The following is a 24,531-nucleotide window of genomic DNA, read 5'->3' as shown; positions in this document are numbered from 1 at the left end:
CCCTGCGTCGGGCTCTCTGCTGACAGCTCAGAGCCTGGAGCCTGCTTCGGATTCTGTCTCTCTCTCTCTCTCTCTGCCCATCTCTTTCTCTCTCTCTCTTTCTCTTTCTCCACTCCCCCCCCCCAGATAAACATTAAAAAAGAAGGGTAAGTCCTTAAGAGTCTCTCTCTCCGCCCCTCCCCTGCTTGCACACATGCCTGCTCTCTCTCTCTCTCTCTCTCTCAAGAAAAAAAAATTCAGACAATGAGTAGTCTATTGAGATTTTTTGATAGAATATGCTTCACACTATTGTTCACCTCCTATGAGAAACAAAAAAAAAAAAGGTATATTTGAAGGAGGAGGTAATTTAGTTACTTTGCAGAACGAAGTGGACAGAGGTCCTCATTCAGCCCTGATACGGGCTCGGGGGCACCTCGGGATTTCCGTTCTGAATGGACTTTCATAACTGAAGAGGCAGCACGGTGCTCGTGTGGCTTAGTTGAGAAGACTTGAGGGGAGCAGAGGCAGCGTGAAGACCTCTGAACTCCTGTCCACGATTTGATTTTGTGAGCTAGGCTCCCAGACCTTTTTCCGTTTCCCAGCGCCTTGCAGTACTCGAGAGCCCCAAATGAAAGACGCAAAGGAGCGTTTAGAAAAAGGTTTCTGGTGGTGAGAGTATTAAAGAGAAAAAAAAAAGGAAAAAGTCGTGTCACAGAATTTCTGCCCCCAACTTGAAGGAAAGAAATATTTTTAACAACCCTCACAGCTGCAGCAAAGGAACCCCAGGAATTCTTAGAAACCCATCGGTTTCACAGGTTAAAAGAAAGCTGAGGGCAGAGTTCTTCTTTCCCTGTTTTCCCTTTAACTGTCACATCCAGGAATACCTTTAACTTGAAACCAAAGGCAGTTTTTGTGAAGCAGGTGGAGAGCCGTTCACATGAACAGCGGGAAGCAGAGGGGAGGCTGCACGGAGGCCTGACGAGGCAGGGCAGGGGCCTGACCCGCCCGCCCCGGGCTGGGCCCTCTCCTTGGCCGTGAAGTCACACCCCCGCCCCCAGACTCCTCTGGGGGTTCTCAGGGATTAGCCTTCCCGGAGCAGAGGTTCTCACATCTGTCTGCTTAAACAGGGTGAGGTCTTCAGTGCCACGAATTTTAATTCCCGTGGTTCCTTCCCAGTTTCAGATTGCTTGAACTCATTTTATGTCTTGGCTTTAATGATGTCTGAATTTTGTTTTCGTCACCTAAAATAATTTTGCCCATACCCTCTTGAGTTTTACTACAGCCTTCAGTAGAGTAAGCACGTATGAAAGTACTATTTTATTTTAGAAAATTTCCTGGATCATTTTACTTAGTGTGAATATACCGATTGGATTCACTTCCGTCGTTACGACTCCTTGGGCCAGAACTGCAGGTGGTAATAACTTTGCAACAGAGGCCGTAACAAGCGCTAGAGAGCTCATTCGTCCCAAACCGTAAGCCCATCAGTCTGGTTTTCATCGTGGGCTCCCGTACTGTATCTGAAGGTCTGGTTTTCATTGTTTCGCTCTTGAATGCCTTCGTTGAAGCAGAGGCTGGATTGTTCCATCCTTCAAAGGAAGAAATACTTGCTGCCTCTTCTAGTTCGTAAATGACACTGATATCAACGTAAAAAAGTTCTGTAGATTTCCGCAGCACCCGGTGAAATTATGGCTTCCTGATAAATCGCAGACATTTGTTAAATACTGTCTCTAATTTTTTTTTTTTCCAATGAGAAAAGAGTTTTCTTCATTGGAGCCCAGCTACTCATTTTTGTCCTTTTAGTTTGTGTCCTGTATTTATTCTCACTAATTTGCTCTCCTCTCGTAATTTGTGGATTGGAATCAAGCTGTGATTTTGTTTAGAAGACAGTATTTTCCAGCCACGTCATAGCATTCAGCAAATGGCGTTTCAGCAAACGGCATTCAGCAAACGGCTTTGGGATCAGACAGCTCTGAGTTTAAGTCTGGGGTCTGTCACTTAATATTTAGGTGAATGACCTCATTTAATTTCTGTACTAAAACTACTGTTGCCTCATTTCTAAAATGAGGTCAAAGAAATTCTAACTACGTATGTTGACGGATATTAACTAGACTTACTACGGTGATCATTTTGCAACATATACAAAGAGTGAATCATCATTTGTATATATGTACATCTGAAGCTAATATAATGTTTGTCAATTATATCTCAATAAAAATAAAAGATAAAATGAGGTAAAACTTCCTTCACAGGGCAAATGTAGGGATCAGCACCTGACGCATACTAATTACTCACAAAGCCCTAGGCAGTGTTCTGTGTTGTGGACGTACCCCAGTTTACTCGTCCATCCGTCTGCTAAAGCCCATTTAGTCATTTCCAGTTTGGGGGGGGGGATTGTGAATACTTTTAATGCTATTTGTTTTAATGCTTTTATTTATTTTTGAGACAGAAAGAGACAGAGCCTGGGCGGGGGAGGGACAGAGAGAGGGGGAGACACAGAAACGGAAGCAGGCTCCGGGCCCCGAGCCGTCAGCCCAGAGCCCGACGCGGGGCTCGAACTCACAGACCGCGAATACTTCTGTATGTAAATCAAAGTGAAACGTATTTATTATTTTAAATGCCTTTTTCAGTGTGTAGAGTTTTTCCTTAATGATTTTATTTTGATAAATGATAGCAAAGCAGCCTGTGACTTATTTCAAAGCCCAAGAAGCTCTCGTATGAGCCTCATTCTTTTCCACTGATGGAAAATTACGCTGGAAACGTAAAAGTTGCTTATAATTTGTCCTTGCGTTTTTTCGAATGTGAAGTGGTGTCAGACTGCTAAGTGATTTTACATTGTCATCGAAACTACTGCCATCAAGTGCAGCTGTTTTCTATGATGGCAGGAGAAGGTTCTTTGATCAATAAAGATAGGAGAGAAAGAGCTTTTTGATGTGGGCAGATCTTTGGGAATAATGTAACTCAAAATTAAGCAGTCATTAATGTGAATCTGTTCAGGAGTTTTATGTTATACTTTTGACACCGGGGTTTAGACTAAGAAAGTATGGTTACAGGTAATCGTAGTCAGTAAATATAATTAAAATTACAGTATTCAGGCAATTTACTGCAATTCTGCTGCTTTTCTGGACTGTTAGAACATTAGAATGATCACATATTCACCTTGAATTCTCACTGTGCTTTCATGCTTTTTGGGATAGTAAACTTAGTTGGAAATTGTTAATTTGATCGCACTTATGTGTCTGTGGTGTTAATGGAAGTATGTTTTTTTTAAAAAAATTAGGAGGGATATTATTAACTCTAAAAATTATTTCTGGAAAATGTCTAGAGTTGCAAGAATTATGCCTAATTTCAATATTATAATCACAGTGTGATTATATGCTTATTTCTTGATAATAATGCATAGCTAGACTCAGTTTCCAGACACAAAGAGGCTAGGCTGTTATTAAAGTGGGCTTTAATTAAAACTGGTCACACTGTCTTCAGAGTGTGTAGCTTAATTGATTGGTTGACTCTCAGTTTATACACTCAGTGTATTTTTAAAAAAAATTTTTTTAATGTGGGGCACCTGGGTGGCACAGTCGGTTAAGCGTCCGACTTCAGCCAGGTCACGATCTCGCGGTCCGGGAGTTCGAGCCCCGCGTCAGGCTCTGGGCTGATGGCTCAGAGCCTGGAGCCTGTTTCCGATTCTGTGTCTCCCTCTCTCTCTGCCTCTCCCCCGTTCATGCTCTGTCTGTCTCTGTTCCAAAAATAAATAAACGTTGAAAAAAACAATTAAAAAAATTTTTTTAATGTTTTTATTTCTTTTTGAGACAGAGAGAGATAGAGCATGAGCAGGGGAGGGGCAGAGGGAGAGGGAGACACAGAATCCGAAGCAGGCTCTAGTCCCTGAGCTGTCAGCACAGAGCCCGACGCGGGACTCAAACTCACGAACTGTGAGATCATGACCCGAGGCGAAGTCGGACGCTTAACCCACTGAGCCACCCAGGCGCCCCTACACTCAGTGTATATCCTATCTACTCTTCCATTCATTCTCTTATGGGTTTACTACATGCTGGTCAATCAGTTCTAATTAAATGCTATATGGTCAGGCTGGGGTTCTGATGCCCCAATAATGTTATGTGAAAAGTTGAAGTATGTTATCTTTTGTATTTATTGTCATTTAAAAACATATTTATTCTTTCCTACTTTCTTAATAAATACAACTCTGCAGTCAGATTCTTCACATTCTAATTTTTTTTTTAATTTTTTTTTCAACGTTTATTTATTTTTGGGACAGAGAGAGACAGAGCATGAACAGGGGAGGGGCAGAGAGAGAGGGAGACACAGAATCGGAAACAGGCTCCAGGCTCCGAGCCATCAGCCCAGAGCCTGACGTGGGGCTCGAACTCCCGGACCGCGAGATCGTGACCTGGCTGAAGTCGGACGCTTAACCGACTGCGCCACCCAGGCACCCCATCTAATTTTTGTAGATGTTCTAATACAACCAAATTTTGGAAATGTGTATTTACTAATTTTGGAAATGCTGATTTGTTTAGAGAAAGCACATGCTGTTTTTTTTTTTTTTTTAATTTCAACCTATTAACCTATAAAGCCAGTGTGGAAATTTTATATTCTCCTCCCGATTTGACTGATCCAGTTGAGATTGTGTGATGCTAAACTGTCAAATGAGATTTGAGTCCTGGGATAGATCCATTCATTTAATATAGGTTAAGTTAGCTTTGTCCAAGAGCGATGCAGTTTCTTCTGTGAGATAATTAAAAACATTAAAGCGGGACAGTAATTTATAAGGATGACTTACACTGACATCGAAGATTCCCATTTCTCTGTTTGAATGTCCACATATAAGTAATTCATGCCTTAATAGACACGTAGTTACTTCATAACAACAGATGTGTTGAACCTATTTTAACACCAATTTTTTACTTGAAAGCATCTCTTTAGTCTTTATTTCAGAAATAGAAGTTTGAAGGCGGGAGGAATATGAAAAGAGCACATTGGGGCGGAGGGGAAGCTAGGCATCAGGAGTTCAGTTCTGGACATAGTGAGCGTGAGGTGTTTATTAGACATACCTGGAGTCAGGTAGGCCTGACGTCTGACGTTCCAAGTGTGGTTAGAACTGAGGATATAAATTGGGGAATCACGAGCGTATAAATGGCATTTAGAGCCACGAGACTGGGTGAGATCACCAAGGGAGTTGAGTATAGATGGTCTGTAAGCACTCGGCCTGGTAGCACTTGAACATAATATTTTGGGGAAAAGGAACTAACAGCGGGAACAGAAAGGGAGTGGCCCGTGAGCTAAGATAACCGAGGGAGCGCGGTGTCCTGGGTGCCAAGGGCAGAAAACCTGTAGTATAGACCGAACAGTTGCGTCAGATGCTGCTTGTGAACCCGATGAGCGGAGGGTGAAGAACCGAGCACTCCAGCTCTGGGGGGGTAGCAGGGATTTTGCTAAGTCTAGTTTTGGTGACGTGGCCCCGTGGATTGGGGTGGGTTTAGGAGAGCGTGGAAGAGAGGACGTGGAGGTGAGGCATATGCGCGGGTCTTAAGGTTTATCGTAAAGGAGAGGAGAAAGGGAATGGTAACTGGAGTGGGATGCTTTCGTTTAGTTTGTTTTGTTTTTGTTTGTTTTGTTTTTAACCTGGGCGAAACAAGGGGATGGTACGGTGCTGGAGAATGTTCCGAGAGTGCGGAAAAATTGTTGATGCCCGAGAGAGGGGGGATCGCTGGAGCCATGACTTACTAGATGGGCAAGGACAGTCCGTGCGTTCATCGCAATAGGAGGAAAGGCCAAAGGTATTGATGCCGCTGTGATGGGGAGACACGTGGACGGTGTGGAAGATGGCGATTTTCCTAGACACCTTCCAAGTGTTCAACTTAAAATGGTGAGATGGGGGGAGGAGGCATGGGACGTTTGAGAACAGAGCGGAAGGTGGGGAGTGGCCAGGCAGGGCCATGAATGCGCCATATCTGTGTGATGATGGTTTGGCAGCATGGACGCCCCCCTCCCCCCTTGAGGACTGGATTTCATCAACTGAAATTGATTAGCAGTCAGCGTGATTTGGGGCTTTCTCCCAACCAAGTTCAGTTGCATGTGTCCAGCCGCCAGGTCGACAAAAAGTGGAATGTAATTGGGGTTGTGGTTTTGCCACACAAACATAGAAGAAAGAGTGTAGGTGAGGGAAGGGTTATGATCTGGAATTTAAGATGGATAGATTAGGAAGGGAGGTGATTTGGATAGAAGGGACCAGTAAGGAGGTGACTGGATCTGTGGCCTGTAGGTAGGTCTGTGACTCCCCTCACGAACACAACTCTGCTCATACTGAGTATTGAAATAATTTTGAAAAACTGGCTGGTCTGCACCCACGGAGCGCTCCCCTGTCACCTCAAGCCCTGAGACATTTCTAGACTTCTTGTCACGAGGTGGGTTTCCTGGGAAACCCGACTCTGAAGCGGAGTTTAGCGTGGGGGAGGTTTGTCAGAATTTTCAGGGGATCAACACCTGCAGAGGAGAGGATGGGGAATGAGATCGAAATGGAAAAGCAAGGAAGGACCGGGGCCGTCGTTTAAGCCTCTGGTTTGTGGGTTCGAGCCCCTCGTCGGGCTCTGTGCTGACAGCCGGAGCCTGGAGCTGCTTCGGATTCTGTGTCTCCCTCTCTCTCTGCCCCTCCCCTGCTCATGCTCTCTCTCTCTCTGTCTCTCTCTCTTAAAAATAGACATTAAAAAAAAAAAAGAAAAGGAAAGGAAAAAAGGAAGGGTCTGGCAGAGGGAGGAGTTGAACAGGGTGTCCGGGTAAGTTCTCCACAGTGTTGAGCCAGCCCTCCGTGTAATCCTAAAGTTGGGTGGCCTGAGTGGGCTCAGGTCTGGGCCTGGGTCCACCCCCACAGTTGGCTAAGGCTCCGGAGAGTCTGCCCCCTGGATGGGCGTGACTTTGAGTGAGCTGGCTGTCCCCACTCGAGGCAGTCCTCCTAGAGGAACCGGGTCCTGCACCGGGGCCGTTCGGAGCGGGGATGAGTTAGTTCCTCGTTGCTCCGGGGCCTCTGGGTGAAAATTCACAGCATCCGCTGTACCAACCAAGTAAAAAGGTCAAAACGGTCCAAATGCACCTTGCATCCAATCTGCAGGAAACTAGTCCTTGCCAAAGCTTGGTTTCATTTCAAAGAATGCATACAGCTGTGAAAAGCCTTTAAAAATACTCCTCCTTTCTCCAACTACGCATGTTTGTGAGGTCGGATTTTCTTCATTCGGTTCCACCAGAATAACAGGTCACAAAATATTAAATGCAGAGGCAGATTAGAGAAGCCAGCCTTCTCAGTTAAGACTTTAAGAAGATTTATAAAATATAAAACAACGGACCTCTTCCCAGTACATTTTTTTTGCTTTGGAAAATAGTTATTTTTTCATAAATTGTGTATGTGTGTTTTCCATGGGATTAATATTATTTTAAAATTGAAAAATATACATTTTTAATGGTCCTTGTTTCTTTTTTAAAAAATGTTTTAATGTTTGTTTATTTTTGAGAGAGAGACAGAGAGACAGAGTGAGAGGGAGACACATTATCAGAAGCAGGCTCCAGGCTGAGCTGTCAGCACAGAGCCCGACGCGGGGCTCGAACCCACAGACCGTGAGATCATGACCTGAGCTGAAGTCGGACGCTTAACCGACTGAGCCACCCAAGCGCCCCAAGGTTTTTGTTTCTGTTATAGCAGATATCAATACTTACACATAAATAAAGGCTTTCTGAGGTTCTCGATTTTTCAAAGTATAAGGGAGTATGAGTTTTAAAAATTGGAGACCTATTGGGGCGCCTGGGTGGCTCAGTCAGTTGAGCCTCCGACTTAGGCTCAGGTCATGATCTCGCGGTCCATGAGTTCGAGCCCCGCATCGGGCTCTGTGCTGACAGCTCGGAGCCTGGAGCCTGCTTTATTCTGTGTCTCCCTCTCTCTCTCTGCCCCTCCCCTGCTCACGCGGTCTCTCCCTGTCTCTCAAAAATAAATAAACACTAAAAAAAAAAATTAAAAAAAAAATTGGAGACCTATTTCAGTGTCAGAATCTCCCAGCTCTCCTATTGCTGACTTTTTTTTTTTTAATTTTTTTTTTCAACGTTTATTTATTTTTGGGACAGAGAGAGACAGAGCATGAACGGGCGAGGGGCAGAGAGAGAGAGGGAGACACAGAATCGGAAACAGGCTCCAGGCTCTGAGCCATCAGCCCAGAGCCCGACGCGGGGCTCGAACTCCCGGACCGCGAGATCGTGACCTGGCTGAAGTCGGACGCTTAACCGACTGCGCCACCCAGGCGCCCCTCCTATTGCTGACTTTTAATGAAAGACTAAAATCTTTTAAGAAGTTATGGTCTAAAGAGAGAATTCTGCCTGCTCCCTGTAAGTGCTGTATGCAGTGACTTGTTCATAATATATACATTCATTTAATGTCTTTAATTCGATGATGCACTAACGTCATATTTTCTGACACAGCTGGGCATGTAAGATACGATGTGCTCGTCTTACTCATAGCTCGGGAGTTTTTGTTCCCTAAAAGCCAGCTGAGCGAAGGGCGCCACAGTCACTCTGTGTTTGATTGTGGAGCCGCCCTACCGCCTTCACGGCAGTGGCACCGAGGGCCGTCTCCCGCCGCCTGCTGAAAGTGCTGGAAGTTTTCTCCACACCCTTGCCAACACTTGCTGTTTTCTATTGTTTCGACAGTAGCCAGTAGCATAATGGGTGTGACGTGGTATCTTCAAGTTTTGATCTCAGTTTTCCCAATGATTCGTGACACCGGGCATCTTTCCATGCACTTATTGGCTTACTTGTCTTCTTTGGGGAAATGTTCACTCAAGTCCTTTGCCCATTTTTTAATCGGGTTGTTTTTTGTTGTTGTTGTTGAGTTTTAGGAGTTATCTGTATATTCTGGATCGCCATCCCTTATCCGATACGTGACTCACAAATATTTTCTCCTGTTCCGTGGGCTGCCTTGCTACTCTGTCGATAGTGTCTTTTGATACACAGTTTGTTCAAGTTTTCATGAAGTTCAGATCCACTGTTTTTTCTTTGGTTATCTGTACCTTTGTATCCAAGAAATCAGGGCCAAATCTAATGTCATGAAGCTTCTGCACTTTGTTTTCTTTTAAGCGTTTTGTAGTTTTAACTCTTGTGTTCAGGTATTTGATCTATTCTGAGCTAATCTTTCAATGCGGTGTTACGTAAGGCTCTTCGCTCTCTTTGCATGCGAGTATCCAGTTTTCCCAACGCCCGTTGGTCGAAAAAAGACTGTTTCACAATTGAGTGGTTTCAACGCTCTTGTCAAAAATCATTTGACTAGTATATGAGCAAGTTTATGTCTGGGCTTTTTATTCTGTTGGTCTGTATGTCTGCCTTGGTGCCAGTCCCTCAGTGATTTTGATGACCACAGTATAGTTTTCTAGTAAGTTTTAAAATCAGAAAGTCTGAGTCCTCCAGCTTCGTTCTTCCTTTTGAAGATTGTTTTGGCTTCTGGGGGTCCCTTGAGATTCCATATGAATTCCAGGAAAGGTTTTTCTATTTTTCCAAAAGTAGTATTTGGGATTTTGATGTGGATTGCACAGAGTCTGTTGATCACTTCGGGTAGTACTGACGTCGTAATAATCTACATCTTCCCCTCTACGAATGTGGGTTGTGTTTGCACTTATTCAAGTCTTCTTTACTTTATTTCATCAATGTTGTGTAGCTTGCATTGTGCAAGTCTTTTACCTCCTTGTTTAAGTTGATTCCTAAATATTTGATTCTGGTTAATGGTCTTGTAAATGACATTGTTTTCTTGGTTTCCTTTTTGGATTGTTCACTGTTAGCGTACAGAAATCCAAGTGCTTTCTGTGTGTCGACTTCGTATCCTGCTACTTTGCTGAATTCATTTATTAAATCCAACACAGTTTTGTTGTGTGGAATTTTTAGGTTGTTTTTTTACCATATGAAAACATATCCTCTGTGAACACAGATAATTTTACTACTTTCCAGTATAGATGCCTTTTATTTATTTATATTTTTTCCTTTCTAATTACTCTGGTAGAACTTCAGTGCCTGTTCTGTGTTGAACAGAAGTGTTGAAAGTGGGCATCCGTGTTTTGTTTTTGATCGGAGAGAAACGTTTTCCTCTGTCACCACTGGACATATTTGCTATGAGCTTTTTATAATTGTGCTTTTATTTTGTTGGAGTGGTTTCTTTCTGTTCCTAGTTTGTGAGTGTTTTTGTCATAAAAAGGTGTTAAATTTTGTCAAACGCAGCTTCTGAATCAATTCAGAGATTGTGTAGTTTTGTTTTCCTTCTTTATGTCAATGTGGCCTATTGTATTGACCAGTATTTGTATGTTGAGCTATCAAGGTAATGCTGGCCTCAAGCAGTGAGTTAGGAAGTGTTCTTTCCTCTTTGTTGTTTTGTTTTTTGTTTTTATTTTTTATTTTTTGAGAAGTTTATAAAAGATTAGCATTAGCCCTTCCTTACATGTTGGATAGCATTCACCAATGAAGCTATCCTGTTCAGGGCTTTCCTTGGTTGGGAGATTTTTGATTATTTTTTTAAGTTCATTTATTTACTTGGAGAGAGAGAGAGCATGCACAGGGGAAAGGCACAGATAGAGGGAGAGAGAGAGAATCCCAAGCAGGCTCCACAGTGGCCGTGCAGAGCCCGACGTGGGGCTTGAACTTACGAAGCGTGAGATCATGACCTGAGCTAAAATCAAGAGTCAGACGCTTAACCGACTGCGCCACCCAGGCCTCCCAGGTTTTTGATTATTGATTCAGTCTCCTATTAGTCACCAGTCTTCTCACATTTTCTTTTTCTTCATGGTTTATTCTTGGTAGGTTTGTGTTTCTAAGAATTTATGCACTTCATCGAGGTTATCCAATGTCTTGGTATATAATTGTTTCCAGTACTTCTCTTTCCATCCTTTTTATTTCTGTAGAATTGTTAGTCGTGTCCCCACATGATTTTAGTAACTGGAATCTTCTTTCTTTTTTCTTTAGTCCCTCTATCTAGGACTTGTCAATTTTATTGATCCTTTCAAAGAAACAATTTTTGATTTTGTGGATTTTTCTGTATGGTTTTTCTGTTCTTTTTCATTTACCTCTGCTATAATCTTTGTCATATTTTTCCTCCGGCTGATTCTGGACTTAGTTCTTCTTTTTCTAGTTACTATAGTTGTAAAGTTAAGTAGTTGCTTTGAGAGCTGTCTTATTAATGTTTTTAGCACAAGCATTGACAGTTATAATATAAATATTAATGTAAACAGTGGTTTCTCTGTGTCCCAGAAGTCTTGGTATGTTGTGTTGTTTTCATTCATTTTTAAGTATTTTCTAATTTCCATTGTGGTTTCTTCTTCACATTGTTTTTTTTTAAGAGTGTCTTGTTTACTTGCTACAAATTTGTGAATTGTCCAGTATTCCTTTTGTTACTGACAGAACTTCATCTCAATTGTAGTTGGAGAAGATGCTTTGAATCTATCTTTTAAAGTATCTTGAGACTTTATTTGCGGTCTAATGTGGTCCTGTGAAATGTCCCACGTGCCTTTGAAAAGAATGTGTATTCTGTTGTTGTTGGGTAGTATTCTGTATATGTCGTTCAGACATAGTTGGCTTATTATGTTGTTCAATTCCTCTATTTTTTTTTTTAGCTTCTCTTCTGTCTGATTGGCTTATCCATCCTGGAGAGTAGGGTATTGAAGTTTCCAACTATTACTGTAGAACTGCCGATGTCTCTCTTCAGTTCTGTTAATTTCTGCTTCCTGTATTTTGATGATCTTTTATTAGGTGCTTAAAAGTTTGTAATTATGGTATCTTGTTGCTCTATTACAAATTAATGTGTAATTTTCTCTGTCTCTTGTCAGCATTTTTGATTTAAAATCTATTTTGTCTGATAGTCATACCCATCTTTGCTCTCTCTTGGCTATTATGTGTATGGAGTATCTTTTTCTGACCTTTCACTTTCAACCTATCTGTGTCTTCGGATCTAAAGTGAGCCTCTTTTAGATGGCATATAGTTGTATAATGTTTTTAATCTATTCTGCCAATCTCTGTATTGTGATTAGAAAGTTTAAACTGTTTACATTTAAAATGACTCTGGATAAAGAGGAACTTACTTGTGTTTTCCTATTTCTTTTTCACAAGTGTTACACTGTTTTTTTTTTCTGTCCCTCATTTCTTGCATCTTTGTCCTATTTTGTGTTTAGCTAAATTTTATTGTTGTGACACATTTAAATTCCTTAGTGTGTGTGTGTGTGTGTGTGTGCTGTGTGTGTTCTATAGCTATTTCTTTGTGGTTGTTACCACGCTGATTACATTTAATATCCTAGAGTGATAACACTGGAATTTATACCACCTTAACTTCAGTAACATACAAAAATTCTGCTCCTTTAAGCTCTATTCCAAGCCCTCTCAGTTATTTATGTCACAGAATTACATCTTTATACATTGTGTGCTTCGAAACATAAACTAATAATTATTTTATTATTAAAATTTTTTTTAATGTTTATTTATTTTTGAGAGAGAGAGAGAGACAGAGCTCAAGAGGGGAAGGGCCGGAGAAAGAGGGAGACACAGAATCCGAAGCAGGCTCCAGGCTCCGGGCCGTCAGCACAGAGCCCGACGCGGGGCTCGAACTCACGAACCGCGAGATCATGACCTGAGCCGAAGTCAGACACCCAACCGACTGAGCCACCCAGGCTCCCCAAATTAATAATTATTTTAAATGCATTCATTTCTTAAGTTATATGGGAAACAAAATGTGGAGTTACAAACCAAAGTTACAGTAACACTAGTAGAGTAATAATGAAAAAAAATACATTCGTCTCTTAAACGATGTAAAAAACAAACACTGGAGTTGCAAACCGTTGGTAAAATGATGCCAGCGGACAATTTTTGTTTCCTTTCTGCACTTCGAATTTGTTGGCCCACTGCCTTCAAGCGTCCAATTTTCCTGAGGAGAAATCTGCTCGCTCTCTTACTGAGGATCCCTTGTATGTGATGAATCACTTGTCTTCCGCTTTCAAGATTCTCTCTTTGTCTTTTGAGCATTTGATTATGACACACGTCGTGTGCGTCCCTGAGCACACCTCACTTGGAATTTGTTAAGTTTCTTGGATGTTTACATTCATGTCTTTCATCAAGTTTGGGTAGTTTTCAGGTATTGTTTCTTTAAATATTCTCCTCTTCCGGAACTCCCACAACGTGTACCTTGATCCAGTTGATAGTGTCCTACAGGTCCCTTAAGTTCTGTTCAGCTTGAGCACGGTGACGGGGGTCTCTTAAAGTCTTTGTTTATAGATCTGCCGTTAGGTCTCTGTTGGGACTGTGTTGATTGATCGATTTTTTTGAATAAGCTATCCTCTATTATTTCTTTGTGTGCCTTATGATGTTGTTGTTGTTGTCATTTAAAATTAGATACTTGAACGTAATAGATGGCTCTGGAAATCAGTTCACCTCTTCTCCAGGGTTTTTTTAATTTGTTTTGCTTTTGCCTTTTATAGGCTATTTCTGTCCTGAGGATCAGCCGACGATGTAAGCTGACAGGGTTCTCAGGTCTTTTCCCAGCCTGCTTCTTGCCCTAGGTATGCATGGTCTATGCAGTTGCTTTTGAATGTCTTTAATGTCTTTAATTCCTGGCTCCCAGAGGAGAAAATGAGAAAATGAAGGGTGGATAAAAAGAAGACCAGTTCCTTAAGTTCCCAGAAAGTCTCTTTAGCCAGAGGAGACATCTTTGCTATAATCGGGGCAGCGCAGTGATAATGACTGCTCGCCTCTTTGTGTGTACTTCCGAGATCTGAAGTAGCACTTCCGAGATCAGTGATCAGAGCAGAGATCCTGGATATTTGGAGGACAGGGCCCTTTTTGTTCACGCCGACTGCCGTAGGCTGTGTAGAAGCAACTCCGGGAATACCGTGCCCAGCTCCCTGCCATGGGGGTGGCGATGGGTAGCTGCTCCTGTGCTAAGAGCTGAAGTTGACCAAACTGAACTGTAATTTACCATCCTAGTAGTCCCTGAAAATGTCGAGCCTTTAATACACTCGAGTCTAAAATAGTCGTATGGGGGCGCCTGGGTGGCGCAGTCGGTTAGGCGTCCGACTTCAGCCAGGTCACGATCTCGCGGTCCGTGAGTTCGAGCCCCGCGTCGGGCTCTGGGCTGACGGCTCGGAGCCTGGAGCCTGTTTCCGATTCTGTGTCTCCCTCTCTCTCTGCCCCTCCCCCGTTCATGCTCTGTCTCTCTCTGTCCCAAAAATAAATAAAAAACGTTGAAAAAAAATTAAAAATAAATAAAATAGTCGTATGGAACAGTTTCTGCCAGTGACATTGTCGTCTGGAGGAGGAGACCGATTCCTGGTGCTTCCTACTCTACTGTCTTCCCAGAATCCTCTTTCTCCCCTTAGGCAATCTTGTCATATATTTCCTTCCATTGGATTGTATTTACTCGTCTTATAAGATACAATAACATAATTAAATTTTAAATAATGGCTATATTAACCAGCTTGCAGGATTCCTAAAAGTTTTATCGTTGGCCCTTATAAGCCTATGCAGGCTGGTTTTTAGTACATCATTGGGGTATTTACACCCCAGAGATTGGGAAATGCTACCAATCAGAGCATAGTTTCTCCAGGGAGTCATTTGTGAAATGGTTACAACCTGCCACCGGAGGTGAACCCCACCACGATTAGGAAGTCCTCCTCAAGTCAGCAAAATTTGTAGGTGTTCCGTGGTCCCGGGCCGTTGCCCGCACAGTGAATAACTGCATCTGAAACCTGTTACCACGAAGCAGTTAGCCTACTGCTGGTAGCCTAGTTAGGTTCTGGAAGCATATTCCACACCTGAGAACCTTTTCCGTCCTCTACACTGGATAACACAAAAGGCTGGGCTGGGACGGGGGCCCAGAGCAAGCAGTCTGTCTGCAACACTTCCAGGCTGCAGTGCAGGTGAATCTGCACCTGTGATAACCCAAAGGGGCGGGGAGGAGAGGCTGCTCCCAACGTGACCCGCTTGGATCCTGTTGGTGACTCTTGCCTTCCGTCGATGGTCAGTGGGCAAGGGGAGCAGAACTGGCCTCCTACATCAAGGTCGTCCTCAAGCGAAACTGGCATTGCTGTTCCTATCGGCGTGTGAGAGATCAAAAAGTTACTCGCCACTTAGAATAGGTCATTACCTCCCGTGCTTGCTGCGTAATAACTTACATAGAACATTTACAGTTTTTGCGGGTGTGTGGCGTCGAAAAATACGATGACCGCTGGTGCAGGTTGACATCGTTACCTTGATGTGTGCCAGCCTCCGGCAGTTTTACCAAAACAGGTGTCAGCCCCGTTGCTCCGGGGTGAACTAGGATCCTTGAAAAAGTTGTCCAGCGCTTTGATATTTCAGCACCTCTCGTGTTTGTTGTCCAAGAATCACATAAAAGCTCTTGATGATTATTACGAGCTGACTTCAGACAAATAGAGTGAAAGCGATGACTGCAGACACGTCGATAGACTCTTTCAGATTTGTAGTTGTTAATTCTGTGTGCGTGCAGTTAGGTCTCCAATGAGCTACTGTATCCGTGGAAAAGTGACAGGATTGTGAATTGCGTACTGACCTCTCCTGCAGCAGGCATTTGGCCGTGCCCACCCCACGGCCTTGATTACTTTCTCAGCGGCTCTGTGCGTTTCTCCAGTCAGTGCCGAATAGTAAACTCGCCCCGAAGCCGGTGGTTTGGGCATTTCTAGTTTGAAAAGCTGTAACAGACCATTTGGGGGCTTGTAAAAGCGTGTCTTGTCTGTGTTTAATGTATTCAGTTCCTTTTTCTTTCTGTACACCGAATGATTGGCCTCAGAAGAACCTTGCAACTTGTAGCCCAATACCGTTTGCAAATGTTCTGTGGCAGAAGACTTAGGATAAGGCGAGTTATTGAAGCCAGGAGAGTGAGATTTTATCATATTTTTGTTTCGGATTTACAGTATCACCCCGTGTCTTTGGTGTAGATCCCTCCCTTCCATGGGTCAGAGAGTCTTCTGATAGGTCGGTTTCATCTTTCTTAAGTGTCGCGTGGCTGTGGGTTGAGAAAATGAGTTTCCTGAGATTCCCTTTTTCAAGCCCATGATCGTTCGTTAAACGTAAGAAAATACACTATAAATCGATTTTACTTGAGGATAAAATAATGAAAACATTCAATGGTAAATGATAGTAGTTGTAGCTGGTGGATACTTTTTACTCGAGGTGGAGTTGATACACGGTGCTGTATTAGTTACCGGTGTCCCGACTGGGATTGGACGCGTCTGTGCCCCGTGCGATGCTCACCGTGACAAGTGTGGCCGCCCTCTGCCGCCCTACAAAGTGATGACACTGGTGTTGACCGTGTTCCCCGCGCTGTGCTTTTCATCCCCGTGACTTGTTTATTTTCTAACTGGAAGTGTCTGCCTCTCGGTGTAATGCCTTCTATGTGTCCATGGAGTGCAAAGACCACCTGCGATTTCAAGAGAACTATTTGTTGGATGTCAATGGAAGTTACAAAGACTATCACGCCTGTAACCAAAGACACCAGAGAATAGCACGTGCGAGTCTTGAGAACATGAGTCAACCTCCGAAAACACGTTTCCGTCCTAAACCTGCGACCTGAGAACAACTTAGGAAATGTTAGAAAACTCAAGATGCAGTCCACGAATTATGAGAGTATCCTGTAGCTCCTGAAAATACAATGTATGCTGCTGAGAAAAGGAGAGATAGGCAAATGACATTTTAAAGGGTTTTTTTTTTTTATGTTTGTTTATTTTTGAGGGAGAGAGAGAACGAGTGGGGAAGGGGCAGAGAGAGGCAGGGACAGAGGATCCAAAGCAGGCTCTGTACTGACAGCAGTGAACCCGACGCGGGGCTTGAACTCACAAACCACGGGACCATGACCTGAGCCGAAGTCAGACGCTCGACGGACCGAGCCACCCAGGCGCCCCAGCACGTGACATTTTAGTATTGTTATGAAAATCGTTTTTACCCGGGAGCCTCTGAACAGGCTCTGGGAGCCCAGAAGTCTCGGAACCACACTGATGATTGCTGCTCCGTAGTAAAACTGATGAGTTTGAATGCGAAGTTAGACTTGTAGCTGTGGCTGAGTGAAGAACGTGGCCAGTGCTTTCCCCAAAACAATTACAAATGCACAGCTGGACAAAAACAGCCATTTTGGTCTCTGGACGTCCGTGAAAGGCACATGACAATGCGAGAAGCATTTATGACTTGAAAACCGTGACCTTCAGGCAAGAACTTGTGGGCACTTTTCATGTTATGGCCTGGGGCTGCTTGCACTACCCCTGGCCCGTGCCTGGTCGGTGCAGAGGTGCTGAGTTAAAGGGTTTACTCAGTTTGGTGTGGCGGGCAACTCCCTTCCCCCCAACCCTGTGGCGTTTGGGGGGTTGGGGAGTGGGGAAGGCTGGGTCAGTAGCTGGATGCACCAGCCTGAGATCTCAATCAAGATTGAGGCAAACCTGTCCCTAGGGTGGAGAAATCTTCACAGCTTCTGCTGGTCAACCCTCGGGAAACACCCGGGCGCAACCTAGAACTCGAGCAGACCTGAAAATGACACTTGAAAATGACATAAGTGTTAGGTATGCTCCTTCCCTTCTGGAGGACGGACCCATTGCCGTGGATGGGGGGTGAACAACCTTATGCCAGAATTAATTAATTAGTTTATTTATGTATAAAAGTTGTTTATCTTGAGAGAGAGAGAGAAAGTGCGAATCGGGGAGGGGCAGAGAGCGAGCGAGAGGGAAAGAGAGTCCCGCGAAGGCCCTGTACCGTTAGCACAGAGCCCAACCTGGGGCTCAAACCCATAAACTGTGAGATCTTGGCCTGAGCCGAAGGTGGACACTTGACCGACGGAGCCCCCCAGGCGCCCCTCACCGCTTATGCCAGAATTCAGACAACTCAAATGAAACAGTTCCTGGAAAGATGCCCATCACCAAAACTGACTCAGCGACAAATAGACAATCGGAATAGGCGTATGATGATTAAATGTCTTCACACAACAAAAAGCTTGTTCCCTGTTGACTCTACTGGGAAATCGTAGCAGACCTTTCAAGTGGAGTAATGCCAACCTTTTGCAAACTCTTTCAGAAAACAGAGGAGGAGGAAAACTTCCCAACTTGTTCTGTGAGTCCTGTATCACTCTGTGAAAGCCAGACGAAGGCATCACGAGAAAACTGTAGATCAGTGTCCCTCATGTATATGCATGAATAGTCTTTAAACAAATTAGGAAACCAAATTCAGTAACATACAAAAAAGGTGATACAGTATGACCAAGTGGGAATATCAGGTTGGTTTTATATCAGTAAATCAGTTACTTAATTTTTTAAAATTTTATTTGAGAAAGAGAGAAAGAGCTCACGTGTGGGGGAGATAGGCAGAGAGAGAGAAGGGGTAGGGGGAGAGAGAGACAGAGAGAGAGGGCGAGAGGGAGAGAATCCCAAATAGGCTCCACACTCAGCACGGAGCCTCATGCGGGGCTCAATCCCACAACCCTGGGATCATGACCTAAGCCGAAATCAAGAGTCGGACGCTCGACCAACTGAGCCACCCAGGTGCCCCAGTAACGACTTTTTAAAATGTTGCTTTCCAATTTGAGAAACCCGCCCGCCATCCTTCTGGGCCTTATTTAGACAGAGTCTTTCCTGGTTCTTCTTCTTTTTTTTTTAGATGTAGTCTTTGAAACAATTATTCAAGTGGTTTTTAAAAAAATATGTATGTGCATATTCTTTTTTGAGGTAGTTCATTTGAGCTACAGAAAACACGGTTTCTTCTTGGATGACATTTTGTGAATAGCACAGAATTTGTTGATAAGACAGTTCTGTGTAAGATGTTCAAAGCATTTTTTAAGGGACCAAATTTTATTTCTAATGTTCATTTATTTTAAGAGAGAGCACAAGTGGTGGAGGGGCAGAGGGAGGGAGAGAGAGAATCCCAAGCAGGCTCCACACTTCAGCATGGGCTCGATCCCATGACTGTGAGATCACGACCAGAGCTGGATGCTCAACCAACAGAGCCACCGAGGAGCCCCAGGGACCAAACAAATTTTAAATACGGATCATATGATATTACTATTTTTAATTTTTTGAGGAACCTCCATACTCTTTTCCCAGGATGACTGTACCAATTTACCATTCCCATCAGTGTACGAATGTTTCTTTTTCTGCACATCTTCTCCGACACTTATTATTTCTTATCTTTTTGATTGTAGACATTCTGACCAATGTAAGGTGATCCCCCATTGTGGTTTTGATTTGAATTTTCTGATAGTTAGTCATATTGAGCATGTTTGCACTTGTCTGTTGGCCATACGTCTATTGGCCATCTGTGTGTCTTTTCTGAACCAACGTCTATTTAGGTCCTCTGCCTATTTTTTAGTTGGGTGATTTGTTTGGGGCACGTTGAGTTATGAAAATTCTTTATGTATTTTGGATATTAACCCCTTATTGGATATGTCATTCGCAGATATCTTGTCCCACTCAGTAGGCTGCCTTTGTATTTGGTGGATGGTGTCCTGCATATTTACCCAAAGAAAATGAAAACACTGATTTGAAAAGATAAAAATGCACTGCTGTGTTCACTGCAGCGTTATTGACAGTAGCCAGGATACAGAAGCAACCTAAGTGTCCACGGATACAAGGATGGATAAGGAAGATGTGATACACACACACACACACACACACACACACACACACAGTGGAATATTAAGCACCATTAAAAAGGATGGGATTGGGCCATTTATGTCAATATAGATGGACCTAGAGGGCGTTTATTTAAAATGTTTGTTTATTTTTGAAAGAGAGAGATGTTCAGGCGGCGGAGGAGTAAAGAGAGAGGGGAACAGTGGATCCGAGGCAGAGTCTGTGCTGACAGCAGGGCTCGAACTCATGAACCGTGAGATCCTGACCACAGCTGAAGTCAGACGCTTGACTGACTGAGCCTCCCAGGCGCCCCGCAGATGGACCTAGAGGGTATTAGGCTAATGAAATAAGTCAGACTAGGGAAGGCAAATATATATGACTCATATGGGGGATCTAAAAACATGAATAAACAAAAAAGCAGACTCAGATGTATAAATCCAAAGAATGAACTGATGGTGGCCATAGGGGCGGGGGAGATGGGTGAAGGGGAGAGGGAGGGACAGGCTTCCCGTTACGGAGTGAGTAAGTCACGGGAGTAAGAGGCACAGCACAGGGAATATAGTCAGGGACACTGGACTCGTGGTGCGTGGGGTGACAGTGGCAGCTACGTTTGTGGTGAGTACAGCCTAGTGTCTAAAGAAGTTGAGTCACTGCGTCCATACACCTGAAACTAATGTGCCATTGCGTGTCCACCGAACTCAAAACAATTTTAAAAATATTCTCATTAACTTAGAAGACACCCAGAGAATAGGAACTCTTAATAAAACGTGTTAGTTCTCAAGAAGTATGTCGTTAAATGTTTAATTTGAAAAGCGAAGTAGGAAGGATAAAAAAGCAGCTGACAACCATTCAGCTATGATTTGATGCTCGGGAGCATCATTTTTTTTTCTTCCCCATGATGTGTTGTATCGTCATCCGGAGTTTTCTCAAGGACGACACCGTCCCACAGAAACGTTGTTCCGTGAGCAACGTCTGCTCTTTTTGTTACGTTCTGCTTTCATTATAGGACTTGGGAGACTAATAGTCAGAAATCCACTGAGGCCGTGCGGCGACCCCACACAGGGGCGAGGTGGGGAGCATCCCTGCTTCACGTCCGTCAGCTGGGTTGACAGGCAACGCGCGGAGGCCTCAGCAGTTCCCATCGGGGCAGGGATCTGGACAAATCTGGCAGGAGATGGGCTGACACCCTACTAAATGCAGAATGTCCTGGAGACACTTGCTGAATGTGGCTCGGGACGGGTGGACCCTGATGCCCGTGGCGTCTGTCTTCCAGGCGGATCCCGATGGAAGTCCACTGACTCATGCGTATTGGGGGTACAGGAACATGAGTTTACAAATACCGTGTTATCTCACTTAATCCCCAGCATTTGTGAGGCGTGGGAAGTCAGGAGGCTTTGTCCTCGGGTCTCCACCTTCTGCCCTGCTCACTGTGGTTCTGTGCCTTCTCAGTTCAGGGGCATGGGGTGTGGACGTGCAGGGGAGTCCGTCTGTCCAGGCGGAGTCGCAGCTCTCCTGGACTGCAGGAGCCACAAGGGCAGGATCTGTACCTGTCCACGAACCTCCTGCCCAAATCGGGACCTCGTGGGAGTTCCTGCTCAGCCCGCCCGTGCTGCAGAGACAGAATGGCATTTTAGCCCCGCAGGAAGCCCGTGCCAGGTATGGAAGCGGAGAGACACTTGTGAGGCAGGAGGGATGGCAGGCGGTCTCAGCCAGAACTCACTCCAGGGGCACCGAAAGGTGTTGGTCAGTAGCATGTAGGTCACAGCCAAGGTTGCTGGTAGATAGACACCTGCTGAACTGATGATCGATCGCTGGTTAGAAAAAAACTAGAACGGAGGCCGCGTTTCCCCAACAGACACACCAGCGTGCAGTCACTTTTTGCTTTGAAGGAACGCGTGGTGCTTTCTAGAGAGAATGAAGATGTATACGCCAAAATATTTATTGCAGCGGTAAGATACTGATGAAATCAACCCGACCGACTGTGCACAGGGGATGGTGAAGAAACGGTGGTGTGGTTGCCTTATGGAACGTTGTAGACTTCGTGCAGAGATGGGTGGCTCTCTTGTCCAGAGAATATCCATGGAATTCGAAGTGACGGAAGTAAGCTGCCGTGTAACGTGTGCGGTTCAAGGCCGTGTTGGTGAGAAAAAACCCCAAGTACTTTGATTACATGGCTGTGCTTCTAGGTGAGTGGGAACAGGTGGGACAGGATGGCCCCCAGAGAGGGAGCGTCGGTCGCCACGAGGGAGGCAGCGTGGATTGGACAACGGGAGCAGTGAGATTATGCCTGTGTGTACGATACGTTTTGGTATCGTTCCATCGGTTGTGTCTGTATCACGTGTCTGGACGCATGCTACCTTCAGGATATTCAAAGCACCACACGAGACAAGTTTTGGGAACTCGTAATTAAGGTGTGTTCGTATCTACCAACTTGTGAACGGAACCGGTTTACAGCCGGACAATCCCAAAGTCAACCTGGGGTCCGCGTAGCCCCTCCGACGTCATACGTGGAGCTAGGGAGCGTGCATTTAATTTTCTGAGAGGAGGTCTGTGGTTTTCCTCAAAGGCGGTCAGGCCTTGCCAAACCGTTGAAGACATTTCTTAGAGGACACGGGAGCTCGATCCTTTCCCAAACCTACATTTTAAGGCTTCGGCCTCGAGCACGACCACTGCAGCTGTGACAGGGAGGACAGGGGGTCGGCTGCTCCACGCCTGGCTCGGTCTGGCCAGCCCCGCCCCGCCTCCCTCCCCTCCGGTGCCGTCCTTGGTCTTCTGGGTGACCCATCTGTTCTCTGTGTGCGTCTCTGTCCCCAGTGCACAGGATGGATTCAGTGAGGGCTTGAACACTGCTCGTCCCGTGGGCAGAGCCGGAGTTTGGGCCCCTCCGTAGACTTTCTCCGAGGGCAGCAGCCTCAGGGATGGCCTGATGGTCTCGCACAGGACGGTTTCAGGGTTGTACCCCACCCTCATCCACACTGCCCGCCTCGTTGACTCCTGCAGAGATGTTCGATCCTGGCCTTCCAGTCTTGCACCTGCCAGCTAAGCTTCCCGTGCTGGCGGCCCTGCCCGAGCTCCGTTTCTTCAGGCCTGGTCACCACCTGTCCCCTTGTTCCTCGGAGTCCTGGGAATGCCATTGCCTTTTATCTGGAACTCCCACCGTCTTTGCCCTTTGAAACGTGAGCCCCCTCCAGAATGTCCCTGATTGTGACCCTTCTTTGGCTCCTGAGTACTGTCTGTAAAAATGGACTGAATCTATCTTTTTTTTTTTAGATGATTAAACTGGGTTGGGAAGGGTGACCGTAGCCCTGTCCCGGTCTCCCCACAGCCCCGGGGAGGTGCTCTTCCCGCAATTCCAAGGGACGAGTGCAGGTGTATGTAACACCCTAGTCAGCGTGCAAGCCTTTGTGTAGCAGTAGGAATACGTAAGTGGGGAGTATGGCGACCCAGGTGACCATTTGGACCAGCCGTCGTTAGAGAGACTCTAGTATCGACTGATGAATTTTATTCACCAAATAGATAAGGAACAACTCGTCCGTGTCCAAGTGGGAAGCCAGGCACAGGAGGGAGAGCACTGAACAAAACAGAGCCAGCCATTTGTCTCACGTAAGTGACTTCATTTTAGCGAGGAAAAAGATGGTTTAACCTGCAGACGGGGGGAGCGTGGGGAGTGTTGGGCCAGGGGGAGGGCACCGAGGTCACGTGGTCTTTTAGGAGGTTGTGAGGCTCTGGTATCGTGAGCGTGGACTACACCCTCTCCGAGGTATCGTTTAGCCCTACAATTTTCCCCTCTGTGGATTAAAAAAGTTTTAATGGAAAATTTGTAGCTAGGTATGAAGATATTATTTGAATCAGACATCCTATTGAGGAAAAGCTATGCTTTTTAAACATTTACAGAAGCATCAATGGTGTCAGTGGAAACCAAAGATTTAAGAACTTAACTGTGTTAGCATGAAAAATACACATACACTCGGGCAGGCAACATTTTGTTTTTGTTTTTGTTTTTGTTTTTTTTTGCATTGTGTAGGGCACTGGGAACTCGTGCACAAGTCCACGTGTGTGTGTGTGTGTGTGTGTGTGTGTGTGACAGAGAGAACGACATTAGTGAATATAATTTGGCCCATGGAATGCTACGTAGCACGTACACAATGTAGCATAATCTATGTGGCATAATCATAAAATGATCATGTTGTACCTATATTTACTTACGTATAAGGGCGCTGGTATTTTTAGTTTTTAAAAAGCAAATGAAATATAAGTTTACTATAGAATGACACTATTTTATGAGATGTGAATTATATTTACTTGCATATTGAAGCATGGAAACAATATAGGCGCCACCTAAAACTCCTATGATGTGTAAGTCTGATTTTTGTATTGTACTTCATGATTTAAATTTCGTCTTCATTTATTTGTATTTTCTAGTTTTTCTGCCTTTTACATATTTATATATTAAAAATGAAATAATAAAGGTTTATATTTTTGAACATGACTGAAATCTATAGAATGTTCTTACTTGATTTCTTCAGATATTTGCAATGTGCTCACCATAATCTCAGACATATAAAATAATCAGGATACCTAGGAAAGGTTGTTTGAACTATTCCAAACAGCTGTTGAACTTACTAGACTATAGAAACATTATTTACCCCGTTAACTTTTTCTTTTACTTTGTTATGTATCCTTGTTTTTAGAAATAATTTATGTACATGGACCTTTTTGCTCTAAACATTTGGGTCGCTGACTGTCTTATAGCATTATTGTGACAGATCTAAACGGAAATAGAATTTATTTTTACAAGGATCATAGAAGTGAAAGTAGTGTAAGCAATTTTTGAAAATGTTCACCCAGCACATTAGAAATGATTTTTTAAAAAGTCAGAAATGGGGCGCCTGGGTGGCTCAGTCGGTTGGGCGACCGACTT

The 24,531-nt window shown here is 44.3% G+C and overlaps 1 protein-coding gene across 4 annotated transcripts in view; it reads left to right on the top strand.

Moving 5' to 3' along the window:
• The window catches only part of PDE10A (phosphodiesterase 10A), a 353,258-nt gene that overhangs the window by 192,673 nt on the left and 136,054 nt on the right, over window positions 1-24,531 (top strand). The window lies entirely within an intron of this gene.

Source organism: Prionailurus bengalensis, chromosome B2 (assembly GCF_016509475.1).
Source record: "Prionailurus bengalensis isolate Pbe53 chromosome B2, Fcat_Pben_1.1_paternal_pri, whole genome shotgun sequence".
Taxonomy (NCBI): domain Eukaryota; kingdom Metazoa; phylum Chordata; class Mammalia; order Carnivora; family Felidae; genus Prionailurus; species Prionailurus bengalensis.
Note: the sequence above shows the minus strand (reverse complement) of the source record. Positions and strands in the feature narration are given on the sequence as shown.